This window comes from Dasypus novemcinctus, chromosome 17, assembly GCF_030445035.2.
Source record: "Dasypus novemcinctus isolate mDasNov1 chromosome 17, mDasNov1.1.hap2, whole genome shotgun sequence".
In the NCBI taxonomy this organism is placed as follows: Eukaryota; Metazoa; Chordata; class Mammalia; order Cingulata; family Dasypodidae; genus Dasypus; species Dasypus novemcinctus.
The window spans coordinates 101,102,526-101,119,505 of record NC_080689.1 but is presented as its reverse complement, the minus strand read 5'-3'; the positions used below and the strand labels follow the sequence as shown (position 1 = coordinate 101,119,505).

The following is a 16,980-nucleotide window of genomic DNA, read 5'->3' as shown; positions in this document are numbered from 1 at the left end:
TGTGCTAACATGGGGGTCAGGGACTAATTCCACAGGCATCATGTAGACATCAGACAAGGTTGTTTTCAAGAACCATTTTTAAAAGAAAATATTTATTTATTTTATCCCATAATGATAGCAATGTATGTAATCTCTGTCACAAATCCCAGCCTAAGTCTAAATATTTTTAAGGTACTATGAACTTAGGGCAGCACTGGGCAGTTTAGCACTTGCTGAAATGTGTTCAGTGTTCAATTATATTTGTGCATATTTCTTTACTGTAAAAGGAAAACAACATTTAATTTTCTAATTACCCAGAGAAAGTAATGTACAACAATGTTTTACTGAGAAATAAGACATTTTTCTTGTTGTTTTTCAGGGGGTTAGGATTGTTTTCTTTGCTCTATTTATTTTTAAAGTTCTTTTGCATTCTCCTTTTCATATATTTCCTTCATTTTACTGAAAGTTGTCCTTTATTCTTCAACCTTGATCTTTTTGTCTTCTAAAAATGCCATATTTGCTTAATGAAACCTCAGGGAAATGATAATGCCTCATACACACTGGATGTGTCACTTGTCTTTATTTTATTTGGTCATTAAATTTTTGTTTGGGGGAAGAGACATGCATGACAACTGCATGGCATATTCCACTTACTAGCTGCCTTCTCCACAAGTATGTCTGAAACATTTCTATAATTGTACAGAAGATGCAAGGAGTACATAGCTTCATTTATATCACAAAATCAAAGATTGGGTTATTTTTCTTTTAATGTTTACAACCTATTTTCTCCATTTAAGGAGTGCTGCTTCAAGAACTATGTGGTATTACAGAAAAAGTTGGAGATTAGTTTGAGGACTGTTTATTGTTATACTCCTTGTCAATCCCCCACTGATTGAAATAAAAATTTTTCCAGATAGCTTATCTTAGGATGTGGTCTTAGTTGGTATTTAAGAAAACCAGTCCATTCTTAGCTTTAAGCTTTCAATTTTAAGAATAAATGCATACAGCAGGAATTTAGAAACTTAAATATGTGCTTAACTTATTGCAGTCATAGTTTCCTCATAAATTCTTTATCAGCTATTTCATGTGCATTAGAAATAACAAGCTGGGCTCCAGTCTTGTGAAGCTGCTGCTGGTTAAAGAAGGATGTGCAGATGCTACCAAGTGTGGCATCTGGACCTCACACTGTCATGAAGCCCGAGTCAGGGGAAAGGAACTGAAATAAAATCATTGCCTTTGTAAACATGGGAACGTTTACTCAGCCTTATAAGGTGGGAAGGGAAAGCTAATATTAAAAATCAGCCTTGAAGGGTGGGTGCAACACCATGTGTTTTGTTAGGTGGTTTGGTGAACGTTTTTGCATGTGGGTCTTTCTCTTTTTACAGAGTAGATCGAGGTCCAGCCAAGTTGACTATAAAGGAAGTCAGATATCCCATTAAATTGCTATGAATTAGGAATGTCCCATTGGAGATCACATCCACCCTACATTATTCAGAGCAGCAGCAGCTGGTTGCTGAGGGAGAAGGTTCTGTGGTATCCTCATCACCTGCCACCTTGAAAGGCTGCTGCCTGCTCCTCTTTGGACAAAACTGCCACATCCAGCCCTTCCATTCCTCCCCAGTGTGCTTTGCTTTTAGAGTAGAAATTCACAGAATGAATTCCAGCTCTTCATTTGCATGTTTGTGGCATTGACTGAGCCTCAACTTCAGGGTCACAGTGGTCAGGAGGCACTGGTGGCTGTCCTGAGTGCAGTGGCCCTCACTGAGCACCTGCCATCCAGTCTTCAGTCCCTAAGTGTTGCTGCTGGGGAACCAGAGCTGAGTCTAAGCACTTCACTCATCACACTGCATAGGACAGACACAGGATTTGAGTCCACATCTGGGAGCCCAGTGTCTGGAATTTCCCTTCCTGGGTGGTTCTCAGTCAGCTAATTAAAGTATTTAGAGCAAGTATGCCTATTTTAAATAAGCAGCATTTCTAATATTCATTGTGCTGTTCTAGTATACATAGTATTAAATATAGTCCTTTGAGAAACATGTATCTGCTGTTCACATCTTATTACAGCTACTTAAAAAGATAATCAGCTGTGCCAAAAATAGGGTGTTTTTGCTTTCACTTATTTTCTTAGAAGTTTAGGTATTGTTTGTTTAGTTTTTTAGTCAACAGTGTATTCAAATCAAGTTCTGGAAATATAAAATTACTGCCTTATATTACCTAATATAAAGGCATTCCATGAAGTTTGAAACAAGCTAAAAGGACACTGAAGTTCTTCTTCCTTATAAAACTTCAGTAATTTTCCTGATGAAATTAAAGAGTGTGGTTGAAGACAGTTGTTCATCCAACTTTTTCCTTCTGGGGAAATGTGGTCTCTTCCCTTTACACGTTTAGAAAAAGGGTCATATTTAAGTAGGTTGGTAAAGTTGTGGCTGTGGTTAGGAGACACCAGTGCAGAGCCTGCCTGTCAGCCTGCAATAAACATAGCCTCGTTCCTTTCTGAGTGATTTAAACTACACAGAAGTCCATTAGAAGGCTCTCTGCAGCCACTGGGCTTCTGTCTTCTCTTCTAAAACTGCATGACCCTGTATAAATAGCCCTTATTTTGTTTGTCGCTGACATAAGGGAGGTTGAATGGGAGGCTGGGTCATGACAAGACTGGGAATCTTAGGGCACAGAATATGCAGAGAGCCTTGTGGTGATCATGGCATTTGTATGTCAGGGGCACTGTGGACCTCTGTTTAGGCAAGAGGTTCCTGGGAACCTGAGTCCTGCACCCTCTCCCCCATCACTTCCACCTGCACACACATCTGTGGCTCAGTGACACCCCGCAAGTGGGGTCTGGGGTTGGTGTGCTGCTCTGCCAGCTACTTCAGGGGTAACTCCTCTCCTGTCTGCCTCTCCTTCACACAGAGAACCTGCAGTTTTGGAGGATTTGACCTGACAAACCATTCTCTGCACATGGGCAGTAGTAATGCCTCCCCAGTGGTGAGTGCAGTCAGAAAGAGACCATTGGTTTATACCAGAGGGATGTGGTTTGCAAGGGCTTGAGCTTGGTGCTTAGAGAATAGAGGCCCTGTGAGCAGGTGGTCCTTTATGGCCCTCAGGCTCTTCCCTGCTCCATGGGGGTAAATGAGAGTTCCCCCAGCCTGGTCTTCTCCCTGGAGGCAGCCACTTCCCCAGGTGCTTTTATCACTCTCCTTACACAGTGGATCCAGGTGCCTTTGGTTTGTGCAGAGAACACCAAATGGAGCATGGCTGAATGGAGACTGAGATTTCCCACCAAGTCTCTGGGCTCCTGTGGCCTCTCTGCTGCCTTTATGGTCCAGTCCCCACTCACAGGGGGTTCTGCTTCTGGACCTCAGCCCCAGAGGCTGCTGGGTGCCCAGCTTGCTCCCTAAAGGCCACTCTCTCAGGGCCCAAGTGTTTAGGTGAGCTTTCTGTGCAGCTTTGGAAAAACATGCATTTTGTCACAAAACTGAAATTTAGATTACCTGCTTTATATTTGTTAGCATCATATATGACACAAGAAGAGTTTGAGAAATTCCTGGGAGAAAAACTATTTTATTTGGATGTCAAATTTTATTACTTTGGAAACCCATAATTTTATGTAGTGATGCTTTTAAAAAATGAGAGAAAGTATGATTTTTTGTTCCTTTCTCAGGAGAAAGTTTTTTTTTAAAGCAAAACAAAATGAGTGCTGAACACAGTCTGCCTTTTCAGACTAGGAAATTCAAACCTAGAAGAGCCAATACCCTTGGCCACCTGATGCTGGCTTTGCTGACTTGCTTTTTGTTCTCCTAGGAAGGGTTACCTGGATATTATTCCATATAAACCACTGTTGGACTGATGAAGTGCAGTCCCCTTGGGATTTTTGTTGTTGTTTTTGTTGTCTGTTTGAGGTACCAAGGCCAGGGTTTGAACCAGAGACCTCATATGTGGGAAGCTGGAGCTCAAACATTGAGCCACATAGGCTTCACTGAATTGATTTTTTCTTTTGTTTTTCTTAATTTTTTAGGAGGCATGAGGCAACTGAATCCAGGATCTCCAATGTGAGAAGTGGACACTCAACCACTTGAGCCACATCTGCTCCTAATAGTGTTATTTAAACTAAGGGTTTTATCTTGATGTCTGGAGAAAGTATGGAAAATCGGCTTTTGAGGAATATAACAAAAGCATAAAAACAAAATTGTAAATATAGATAAAAGCACAAGGGTGTCAATTAAACAAGGGAATTTTGGTGTAATGAAATAAGTTATTTTGACACATCTTCACCTTGTCCTAACTTAGTCATTTTGAGCAACCACCTGAGTTAACCCTTCCCTGGGTATAACCACAACTAGCAACACCTGCACCTTCACAAGTATGGATGATAAGAGCTAACCTCAGCTTCTATGATCAGCCTCTGCCACTTCTTTTGAATTGCCCCCTTGCCACTGCAGCTCTTTCCTGCTGCATAATTTATTTGCAAGACATCAATGTCCATATGGCTTGGATGATAAGAAGCTGCTCCCAGCTTCTCCACATGGCCTTAGTCACATCTGCTTTTTGTACCATATATTGTGAAACTGCCAGGCCCAGGATCCATTGGATCCTTCCCATCTGGGTCACAGTAAAGACAAGCGCCTGGAATAAACATGTGCTCCAACCTGCCTTACCATGAACCCTCACAGGAACCTAGGCTAGGTAAGCTGGGACCTGCCATGCCAAGATTCTCCATTCTCCCACTCCAGATTCTTTGATGTTATGAACCTCTCATTTCATGCAATCTTGCTGGGTATCTGTGTTTGTACCTCATCACTGAAAAAACTTCCCCATAATCTACAAAACACTTGGCTGAATGGGTTCTTGTTCCATGATCTTGGTAGTACCTGTCCACATCAGATACACACACAGTGTCAACTGCTTCTGGATTATTTTGGTTTTTTAAATTTTGAATCATGTACCATTTCATATACCCACCTTGGAAGTGACATCAGTTTTAGCTGCATGTGTTGTACTCAAGTCTCATTTCCTTCTAATTTGACAGCTATATGTGAAGTTATTAACACCTGATAAGTTTATTTCAAGTAGGTCAGAGATTGGTTTTTCATTGTTTTCTTTTCCAGAATATAATGTCATCAGTTTGCAGGTGGTGGGATGTTGTCGTTAGGTGGTAGAGGGTCAGTAAATCTTCAGTAATTAAAAAAAAAAAATCCCTGAGGATATTCCACTGATTTCCTACAATACTGAAAAAACCTCAATTCACTATCATTGGATCCTGTTTTAGTTAACCGAGGCTGATGAAAACAGTATTTCCCCAAATGAGTTGGCTTTTCCAAAGGGAGTTTATTGACTTGCAAGCTTACAGTTGGGAAGCTGAAAAAAGAGTCCAAATCAAGACATCTTCTGGCAATGCTCTCTCCTCAAAGATCAGCTGTGGGTGATCCTGGACTCTTCTGTCATATGGGAAGGTACATGGTGTCATCTGTCAGTCTCTGCTTTCTCCTCTGAACTCTGTTGCTTTCAGTTTCTGGTTTCTCTCTTAGCTTCTGAGCATTTCACCCTGAGCACCTGTGTCTGTCTCTTTCCATATGGACTCTAGTAAGAGGATTAAGTCCCACCCTGGGGCATGCCTTACAGAAGTAATCTAATCAAAGAGTCCCATTTACAATAGGTCCACTCCCACAGGAATGGATTGGCTCTAAGGACATGATTCTCTGGGATCCATCCAGCATCAAACTGTTACAGATCCTCTCTAGTGAACTGTTCCCCATACATGGGCTGCCCTATAATTACCTCTTGTGGGATCAGTGGTGTTGCCTGATGGCATAGACCTCAGGGCCATGAGGACCAAAGGGAATGTTTTGGCCAAGACAGAACCAGTGAGTCAATATTTAAGCTTTAATTTGTATATCTCATGGATTTATTCTACCTTACCATAGGTGTTGGATGGTATGGGCAGTGGGTGATTTGCTGGATGGGAACCACTTGACACAAACTTTAAATATATATATATATACATTTTTAAAAAGATACTTATATTACATAAATGTTTATTGACACACTTTTTTATAAACTTTCCAGTGAAGTGAGTTTGAAGCTTGCTTGAGAGTTCAAAGGGTACTCCCTGCTTTGGAAAACCATTTTCTTTTTTTCCCCTACAGTTAAAGCATTCTTATTTTGACAAGAGAATGCCTCAACCCATTCTTAATACCTGTAAGCCATAAACTATATATAATTAAAATCCATTGAAAGAACTGGCTGGTAAAGCCCTTCAGCTGATGTTCAAATAGTCCAGGTGTGGGGGTTAAGGTTATGGAGATACATACATTAATAAATTTTGCCTAGTTTACAAGCCTGTCACGTATGATCCTGGTTACAGATTTTTTAAAGTACCTTATCAAAGACTGCCCACCAATATAGTTCCTTGTCCTTTTTCATTTTTTGCATTCTCTAATGGGTAATTTCATGGAGTGCTCACATGTAGTTTCTTCTAGGGACTCTAGGGCAAACAGGGCACCATCCAGCACTTCCTAGGTTCTATCCCCAGAATTTAATTGGTGACCCTGTTGTGGAATTTAAGAGAAGTTCAATTATTTGAGTATAGAGAGGCCAGGACTCAGGAATGATTTTGAGAAGGAAAAATGGTTTATTGACGGCCGGCCGGACTCGGGAGCTTTCAGTTTGAATCCCGAGCCCGGAACAAGATTTTCAAACATCTTTTATACAGAGAGGAAAGGCCAAATGGTCCCTTTGTTTCAGTTCTCAATAGGCTTCAATTAGCATATATCTTCCACATCTTAGGTAAGCTTTTAGCAAGGACTCCAGACATTCTAGATAAGCCTTTAGCATATTTGGTTTTTGCATTTCCCCTAAATACTTAAAGTTTATAGCCCTTGCATTGTTAAACATTTCCTGGGACTGGAGCCGCTGCTGGTCCCTAAGGGCAGGACTGCAGCCTCTTACCGTTCCACACCCACAAGTCAAACCACTTAGTTATCTCTGAAGAGACAAAGAGCCTTCCACCCATAGCCCACATCAACCCTACTGACTCTATTTTTCTTTTTCAAATACAAAAACACTTTCCTAACTGTGAGCTAACTCATTTGGAGAGGGCTTATGAGGGACATTGTATAAGGAAACTGTTTTGTTGTCTCCAAATATTGTTGAGCTGCTAGGTTGGCATTTTTCTTCTAAGTTTTGTGAGTGTGAGCTTCCACTTTTATCACAGCATTTTTTCTTTGTTTTACCTTTTCCTTAGGTGATAGAAATACATCTATTATTTCAGATATTTACCAATTTTTATTTGTTTCCTAATGACTTCAGGGAGTCCATTTGTTTTCATAAACTTCCCAAATCATGAATTACTCCAAACACATATCTACGGTCAGTATAAATATTGTGATTTCCGTTTAGCTAAATGACTGCCTCTATTTAAAAGTTTTACCACAGCTCACTAGGGCATGGTGAGGCTAGGGGCTTGTTGACCAGTAATTGCTTCTACTGTAGTGGCTACTTCATAGTCTGCCTCATAATTATCTGTTTCTGTTTTATGGTAAGACACATCTTAAAATTTGATCTAACCCAGGTTTAGCAAGGATTTTTATGTTGTTGTTTGTTTTGTTTTGTGTGTGTGTGTTTTGCTTTGTTTTGCCTTATTTTTGGTAAATCTGGTCCTGGGGATAACAACTGAGAAACAGGAACCTCACAATCTTGAGAATCATCTTTTTCAGGCATGGACAACAGAGTACTGGATTTAAAGTATCACAGTAGAGGATTTGGATATTTTAAGGAGTGAGCAGTATGATTTCAGGTCAGTCTGTGAGTTGACATATGCTAGGTTTTTCTTGAGATTAGCAACCAGCAAATCATGAGCTCTATTAACTAAAAAGTACGCCCCCTACCCAAGTCAGCTGACACCTCATGTAATGTTGCAACCGCAGCTACTATCCTTTCATGGCTGAGTATGGTATAACTTCTGCATCCAATTACAGACTGGAATCTTTTATAGCTTTTTCCCTTTGGAAACTGTGGCACAGAGGTCTCACAAGGAGAGACATACTCTTTCCATGGCTATGCTTGCAACCAAAGGAATGTGGTAATAAAGAGTTCCCCAGTAAACAGGAGGAAGCTGTTAAAGTCTAAAAGAAAAGATGAGCACATAACGTTTTGTAGTAAATTGAACACTTAGACTTTGTACCTTGAGATAAGATTTTTTTAAGTTCCTTAGACTATGAGTAATGCTGATAGTTAACTGCATGTTGCTGCTTGTTCTCATGTAGATGGGTATATATAGAGTGCCTTGTAAACAAAAAGTTGTCTGATGAGTCTCTACTCACAGACCCCCTGATCCCAGCTCTCTCTATCTTTCTTTCATTCTTCTTTTTCTCTTTCTTTCATTCCCAATAACATTCAGGCCCAAATCTCCAACAAATGGTGCCCAATGCAGAGCCCAAAGAAGTGAGTCTTCCAAAACAGTATTGGGACCCACGGAAAGGACTCCTACGAGGGTTGTAAATGACGTCCAAAGCAGTGTGACTCAAGTCTTCTTTTAGGTAAGTAACATTTCCACGAAGTCATCAGGGTAATGGGTATTCAAACGGGAAGTGTGGAAGAATATTTGCAAGTGTTAAAAACTTTGTTGAAAGCTAGTGGGGTGCCTGTAAAAAGTTGTGAGTTAATTGAATTGTTTGCTTTAATACAAAAGCATTGTGGTTGGTTTCAGCCTCAGGGGCATAATGTTTTAAATTTGAAACAGTGGAGATGTGTAATGAAAGCTTTACAGAGAGCATATCAAAGAGGGGAATCCATTCCTTTTATCTGTGTGAGCTTTGTGCCAGCAAATTACTGCCACCTTAGATCCTTTACAATCAGAGGAAGATGACAAAGAAGAAATTACTATATTTTCAAAACCCATAGACAAACAGAAAGTGGAGGGCCATTTGAAAGAAAGAAATTCTGAGCCAAAAGGCAGAGGAGAGTCTCCTGGCTTTATGCCTAGTCCTAGTACTAACCCTTTTATAGTTAAGAAAATACCTGTCTACTCTAATGAAACATGCAGTCTCCATATATCATCCAGGTCTTTATCCTAGCTTATATCCAGTTCTACCTAATGCACCTGTTGAGCTAGCAATTATGGCTGCCCCAGCATCAACACCTGGAATCTTTTCAGATATGGCAGATGCTTTACCCTATGTTAAAAAGATAGTTGTGGGTAGGAGGCAAGATGGCATCTGAGTGAGTACACCTTATAATCACTCCTGCAAAGAAGCGGCTGAGTAGGGTTGGAGTCCTGCTAGACCAGGCTGTTTTGGGTGTTTGAAGGGAAGGAGGTGTCTGGATGTTGATTTGGTGGGATGGTGACAGAAGAGATTCTTGGAAGAGGTAGAATTTTGGGTCTCTTTCACGGAGGTTGCGGTTGTGAGTGGGACCCTTCCCCCTGGGACTGGCTGCCCGGTGGTGGTGATTCCTGGAGACTTTGCTTCGCTGGGGAGTTCCCAAGCCCTGAGCAGGCTGTTTTGGGGGCTTGCAGGGTGGGAAGTGTCTGGAAGTTGATTTGGTGAGACAGTGATGGAGGAGATTCTTGCAAGAGGTGGAATTTTGGGTTTCCGATTCAAAGGTCAGATGTTCTGGCTGGAGCCCCTCCCCCTAGGGCTGGCGGCTGGGCCATGGTGATCCCTGGGATCTTTGTTGTGTGGGGTGTTCCTAAACCTGAGCAGGCTGTTTCGGGGGCTTGCAGGGCAGGAGGTGACTGGATGTCAATTTGGTGAGACAGTGACAGAAGAGATTCTTGCAAGAGGTGGAACTTGCTGTTTCTGACATGGAGGTCAGAAGTTGTAGGAGGAACCCTTCCACCTAGGGCTGGCAGCCTGTCTGGGGTGGTCCCTGAACTTTTTGTAGTGCAGCAGCACACCCAGCAGGCTGTTTCAGGGGCTTGCAGGGCAGGAGGTGTCTGGATGTCTATTTGGTGAGACAGTAACAGAAGAGATTCTTGTAAGAGGTGGAATTTTGGGTTTCTGACACAGAGGTCAGAGTTTGCAGGTGGAGCCCCTCTCCCTAGGGCTGTGCCCAGCTGCAGGGATCCCTGAAGGCTGTGTTGCACTGCAGTGCTCCCAGGCCCCCTGTTAACTGGATGCATGGTTCCCAGATCTGTGTCCCCTAAACCCTGGTGGCCCACACTCCAGAGACTCACACACCTTAAGTCTGCAATATCACAGCCTTCCCATCCCTGAATCCACCGTGCAATGAAGTCCACTGAGGTCTTTGATTATCCTATCCCTCAGCATTTCTGTTTTTTTTTCTTTTTCTTTTTTCTTCTTTTTTTGTCTTGGTTGCTAATATTGCATTATCTCCTGGTCTTTTCTCCCATTTTATCCCCCAAGGTCCTTTTTTGTTTATTTAGTTTTTTTTCTCCTTTTTTTTTCTTGCTTGTTTCCCTCCCTTTTCTTTGCCCACCCTCTTTTTTCTTCTCTTTTTTTCTTTTCTCTCTTTTTCTTCTTATTTTATTATATTTAATTTATATAATAGGAGCTGCAGGGAGCGCTTCACATTTGCTGTGTTTCCTCATCCTCCATTACCTCTTTTCTGTGTGAATTGATTTTGGCCACCTACACTATCCCCTTTCCCCCACATCTTGTTATCCTCCATCATCTACTGTCTCCCTTACATTCCACCTCCCTTTCTTTGGCCCCCAAATTGTCTGACTTTTAATTTCTAATACCTTTGTTCTGTTTCTTGTCTTTTACCCACTTTTGATATTATTGTCTTTCTTTTCTCTTTCCCTCTCTCATTAAAACACTGCTTTTTAATTCATACTCTATTTCTCCCATATTCAGTTGACTGTCTCATTATAGGTACTCTATTTACTGCTATAACTCAACACAACTTAATGTGAGTCTAATATCCATTCTCCCAGATCTCACATTTTTGCTCCGTTAACAGTTATTACCAATACTACATTACACACTTTCTTTTCTTACTCATTTTGCTTTCCCTGGCCCTAATATTTTCCTTCAAAGTGAACTTAGCCAGCAACAAGAACATAGAATAAGAAGAACAAAGTGACAAAGAGAAGACATAACACTTATGCAAGAACAACTAATTAATCCCCAAGAATAGACAAAGAAGCTAAGGAACTGATTAAACCCATCAAGATAAAATGATGACCAGACAGCAACAAAAAATTACAAACCAATCCAATAATCAGGAAAACATGGCTGAATCCAATGAACAAACTAAAAGCTGGGAAGGGGAGCAGAACATTGGACAAGTAATTAAAGATCTCAAAACATATATTAGACATTAACAATATGAAGAAAACACTTGGAAAGGAAATTGCAGACCTATGCAAAAAGATAACAGATATGATGGGGATGAACAGCACAGTTCAAGAAATGAAAAATACACTTGCTGCAAATAGCAGCAGATTAGAAGAGGCAGAGGAGAGAATTAGTGACATGGAAGACATTACATCTGAAATCAAACAGATAATAGAACTGATTGATAAAAAGATAGAAAAAATCCAACTAGGACTTAGGGACCTGAATGACAATGCAGAATGCACAAACGTATGTATTATAAGCATCACAGAAGGAGAAGAGAAGGGAAAGGGGACAGAAGGGCTGTTGGAGGAAATAAGACTGAAAACTTCCCAAATCTACTGAGAGAGATGGATGTACATGTCTAGGAAGCACAACACACCCCAAAAATCATAAATCCCAACAGGCCCACCCCAAGACATATATGTATCAAATTATCCAATGCTCAAGACAAAGAAAAAATTCTAAAAGCAAGAGAAAAGAAAACCATCACATACAAGGGAGGCTCCATAAGATTAAGTGCTGCTTTCTCATCTGAAACCATGGAGGCAAGAAGGCAGTGGTATGATATAGTCAAGGTACTAAAAGAAAAAAAAATCCAACCAAGAATACTCTACCCAGCTAAACTAGCATTCAAAAATGATGGAAAGTTCAAAATATTCACAGATAAACAGAAATTGAAAGAGAATGCCAACAAGAACCCTGCCCTTCAAGAAATACTAAAAGGAGTTCTTCAGGAAGAAAGGAAAAAGCAGGAGAGGCAGAGTTGGAGGAGAGTGTAAGAGCAACAAAAAAGACAAAAAGAGAAGGAAAAAAACAAACAAAATATGACAAACACAAGTCCAATCAAAATATGGCTAACATAAATAATTCCTTGAAAGTAATAACACTGAATGTCAATGGATTAAACTCACTTATCAAAAGATTCAGACTTGGAGATTGGATAAGGAAATATGACCCATCTATATGCTGTCTACAAGAAACACATCTTAGACCCAGGAATTCATGGAGGTTGAAAGTGAATGGTTGGAAAACAATCTTACAAGCAAATAATAACCAAAAAAGACAGGAGTAGCTATATTAATATCAGACAAAATAGACTTTAAGTGTGAAAAATTTGTGAGAGACAAAGAAGGCTACTCCATATTACTGAAAGGGACAATCTCTCAAGAAGAACAAATAATCATAAATATTTATGCTTCTAACAAGGGCACCTCCAAATACATGAGGCAAACACTGGAAAAACTAAGTGAAAGAGTAGATGACTCTACAATTATAGTGGGAGATTTTAATACACCACTATCAACTTTGGATAGAACATCTCAAAAGAGAAACACTAAAGAAATAAAAACTTTAAACAGTGTATTAGAGGAGTTGGATCTAATAGACATTTACAGATCATTACACCCGAATACAGCAGGATATACATTTTTCTCAAGTGCACATGGATCATTCTCCAAGATGGACCATATGCTAGCCACAAAGAAAGGCTCAGTGAATTCAGAAAGATCAAAATCATAAAAAATAATATCTCTGACCACAGTGGAGTGAAGCCAGATTTCACACCAAGATATGGAAATTAAACAGCATGCTCTTAGAAAACAGTGGGTCAAAGAGGAAATCTCAAAAGAAATTAATAACTACCTTGAAACTCATGAAAATGATAACACAACATACAAAACTTATGAGGCGCAGCAAAAGCAGTACTGAGAGGGAAATTTATAGCCATAAATTCATACATCCAAAAAGAAGAAAGAGCAAAAATTGAAGAACTACCTGGACATTTGGAGGAATTAGTAAAAGAACAACAAAGTAACCCCACAGGAAGAAGAAAGAAAGAACAAAGATAAGAGCAGAACTAAATGAAATAGAAAATAAGAAAGCACTTGAAAAGATAAACAAAACCAAGAAGCTGGTTCTTTGGGAAGATCAATAAAATTGACAAACCCTTAGCTAGACTAACAAAGAAAAAGCGAGATAAGATGCAAATACACAAAATAAGAAACAAGAAGGGAGATGTCATCACTGACCCCACAGAAATAAAGATTATCATGAGAGGATACTTTGAAAAACTATATTCCAACAAAACTGACAATTCAGAGGAAATGGACAAATTCCTAGAAACACATAAGTAGCCTATATTGATGAAAGAAGAAATTGATGATCTCAACAAGCCAATCACAAGTAAAGAGATAGAATCAGTCATTAAAAACCTCCCAACTAAGAAGAACCCAGGGCCAGATGGCTTCACTGGTGAATTCTACAAAACATTACAGAAAGAACTAACACCAATCCTGCTGAAACTCTTCCAAAAAATTGAAGCAGAAGGAACATTACCTAACTCCTTCTATGATGCCAACATTATCCTAGTACCAAAGCCAAACAAAGACACCACAAGAAAGGAAAATTACAGATCAATTTCTCTAATGAACCTAGATGCAAAAATCCTCAACAAAATAGTTGCTAACTGTATTCAACAATACATTAAGCAAATTATATACCATAACCAAGTGGGATTCATTCCGGGTGTGCAAGGATGGTTCAACATAAGCAAATCAATCAATGTTATACACCATATAAGCAGATTAAAGGGAAAAAATCACGATTATATCTATAGATGCAGAAAAAGAATTGGACAAAATACAGCACCCTTTCTTGATAAAAACACTGCAAAAGATCAGAATACAAGGAAATTTTTTTAACATAATAAAGAGTATATATGAAAAACCCACAGCCAACATCTTTTACTATGGTGAAATCCTAAAATCCTTCCAAGATCAGGAACAAGACAAGGATGCCTACTCTCACCCCTTCTATTTAACATTGTCTTAGAAGTACTTGCTCGAGCACTGAGGCAAGAAGCAGATACAAAAAGCATTCAAATTGGAAAGGAAGAAGTCAAAATTTCATTATTTGCAGATGACATGATCCTATACATAGAAAACCCTAAGAGGTCTACAACAAGGCTCTAGAACTCATAAATGAGTTTAGTGAAGTTGCAGGTTATAAGATGAATGCACAAAAATCAGTAGCATTTCTATATACAAATAATGAGCAAGCTCAGGAGGAAATCAAGAAACAAATATCATTTACAATAGTAAATTAAAAAATCAAATACCTGGGAATAAATTTAACTAAAGATGTGAAAAACTTATACACAGAGAACTACACAAGACTGTTCAAGGAAATCAAAGAAGACCTAAATAAATGGAAGAATATTCCCTGTTCATGGATAGGAAGACTAAATATTATCAAGATGTCTATCCTACCAAAATTGATCTACACATTCAATGCAATCCCAATAAAAATCAACACAGCATTCTTTAAGGAATTAGAAAAACTCACTATGAAATTTATTTGGAAAGGAAAGAGGCCCCGAATAGCTAAAGACATATTGTAAAAGAAAAATAAGTCAGGCCTCTGCAGCTTTGCCACCAACCACCCTCTGGCACAGTTCTGGTGCCTCCTTGGGCCAGCAGTCCTCCAACGGGAGGGAGCGAGGTGGGCGGTGGTGGTGGCAGCATTGCAGGCTGCAGGACCTCCTCGGGGAGTGGCCCCGGCACCCAAGTGCTAGGAGAACATTTCCACTGCTGCATCAAGGGCACAAGTCTTATAATTCAGCAAGATTTGAATCCCTGGAGAATTGCCTTCCTGAAAAGTTGAAAGAAATCTCTTTAAATTCTGTCTCTTAGTTTTCCATTTTGTTGTGTTTCAGTGGAACATCAAGAAACCATGAACAACTTCAGTAATGAGGAGTTTGACTGCCATTTCCTGATGAAGGTTTTACTGCCAAGGACATTCTGGGCCAAAAAATTAATGAAGTTTCTTCTGATGATGATAAAGATGCCTTCTATGTTGCGGACCTTGGAGACATTCTAAAGAAACATCTGAGATGGTTAAAAGTTCTTCCTCGTGTCACCCCCTTCTTTGCAGTCAAATGTAATGACAGTAAAGCCATAGTGAAGACCCTGGCTTCCATAGGGACAGGATTTGATTGTGCTAGCAAGACTGAAATCCAGTTGGTGCAGAGTCTCGGGGTGCCGCCAGAGAGGATAATCTATGCAAACCCTTGTAAACAAGTGTCTCAAATTAACTATGCCGCCAATAATGGAGTTGAGATGATGACTTTTGATAGCGAGGTTGAGTTGATGAAAGTGGCCAGGGCATATCCAAAGGCAAAAGTTGGTTTTGTGGATTGCCACCAATGACTCCAAAGCAGTCTGCCACCTCAGTGTTAAATTTGGAGCCACACAGAAAACCAGTAAGCTTCTTTTGGAATGGACTAAAGAGCTCGATATTGATGTCATTGATGTCAGCTTCCATGTGGGAAGTGGCTATACTGATCCTGAAACTTTTGTGCAGGCCATCTATGATGCCCGCTGTGTCTTTGACATGGGAGCTGAGGTTGGTTTCAGCATGTATCTACTTGATATTGGTGGTGGCTTTCCCAGATCTGATGACGTGAAGCTTAAATTTGAAGAGATAACCAGTGTCATTAATCCAGCATTAGACAAGTATTTCCCATTAGATTCTGGAGTGAGAATCATAGCTGAACCAGGCTGATATTATGTTGCTTCAGCTTTCACACTTGCAGTGAATATCATTGCCAAAATAAATTGTATTTAAGGAACAAACAGGCTCTGATGATGAAGATGAATCGAGTGAACAAACTTTTATGCATTATGTGAATGATGGAGTATATGGATCATTTAATTGTATCCTTTATGATCATGAGCATGTAAAGCTTCTTCTGCAGAAGAGATGCAAACCAGATGAGAAGTATTACTCATCTAGCATATGGGGACCCACGTGTGATGGCCTTGATCGGATCGTTGAGCACTGTGGCCTGCCGGAAATGCACGTGGGCGACTGGATGCTGTTTGACTGGATGCTGGGGGCTTACACTGTGGCTACTGCTTCCACTTTCAATGGGTTCCAGAGGTCAACCATCTACTATGTGATGTCAGGGCCTGCATGGCAAGTCATGCAACAAATTGAGAGCCGGGGGTTTCCACCTGAAGTAGAGGAGCAAGACGCCAGTGCTCTGCCTTTTTCCTGTGCTTGGGAAAGTGGGATGAAGCGCCACCCGGCCACTTGTGCTCCAGCTAGTATTAATGTGTAAATACCATTTTTGTAGCTGCTAACTGTGAGTTTACCTTGAATGGAGGGATTTGGGGGGGGGGATCATTTAACTTAATTACTGCTAGTTTTGAAATGTCCTTCTAAGAGTAGGGTTGGCACAGACACAGAGATAAGGAAGACTAGGAGATGGGGTTACACTTATCTGTGTCCTATGGAAACTACTTGATTATTTTGTTTTATATGGATTTTTATTCACTTTCAAACATACTTCTAAGGGATGCCTCTCACCTGCTGAGCAAGCATTTGTAGCTTGTATAACCCCAGAATGGGCCAAAAGCTTAATGTTGTGACCTGTTTTAAAAATAAAAGTATCTTGAAATAAAAAGAAAAAGAAAAAAGAAAAACGAAATTGGAGGAATCACACTACCTGACTTCAAAACATACTACAAAGCTACAGTAGAGAAAAAAGCATGGTATTGGCACAAGGAGAGACACACAGACTAATGGAACTGAACTGAGAGCTGATAGAGATCCTCATATATATAGTCATATAAAATTCAATAAAGCCACCAAACCCTCTCAACTGGGAAAGAATGGCCTATTCAAAATATGGTGCCTGGAGAAC

At 40.0% G+C, this 16,980-nt stretch overlaps 1 pseudogene; it reads left to right on the top strand.

The window, feature by feature from the left end:
- Positions 1 to 14,932: 14,932 nt before the first annotated feature.
- Positions 14,933 to 16,424, top strand: LOC101447048 (ornithine decarboxylase pseudogene; annotated as a pseudogene).
- The last annotated feature ends 556 nt before the right edge of the window (positions 16,425 to 16,980 follow it).